Source organism: Fibroporia radiculosa, assembly GCF_000313525.1.
Source record: "Fibroporia radiculosa TFFH 294 genomic supercontigs, scaffold24540, whole genome shotgun sequence".
Lineage (NCBI taxonomy): Eukaryota > Fungi > Basidiomycota > Agaricomycetes > Polyporales > Fibroporiaceae > Fibroporia > Fibroporia radiculosa.
In genome coordinates, this window is record NW_012133030.1 from 1 (window position 1) to 354 (window position 354).

Here is a 354-nt window from a genome sequence, read left to right on the forward strand (position 1 = left end):
CTGGGTGTGCTGCGGCGATGGGCGATGTTTTTTGTCCGGTGCCAGCGTCGAGAGAGCAGTAAGGCGTGCGCAGAACCTAGTACGGAAGACAAGAGATTGATACGCAGAGACAGGGAGCCATACAGAAGGGAGAAGAGCACGACACGCCTGTAGAGGTGCATGAGATGGCTCCGTCATTTGCCTTCTCGGATGTTGTGCACATGCCCTCCTGACCTAGAAGTCATCCCCGGGTCGTGCGTTGACGGACAAGTACAGGTTGAGTAGGCTGACATGAATTGTACATCACCTGGATTACTGCGACACGTCCTATGCACGTCCTTGTTCACCAGGTCATCGCGAGTGGCTTCCGTCCGC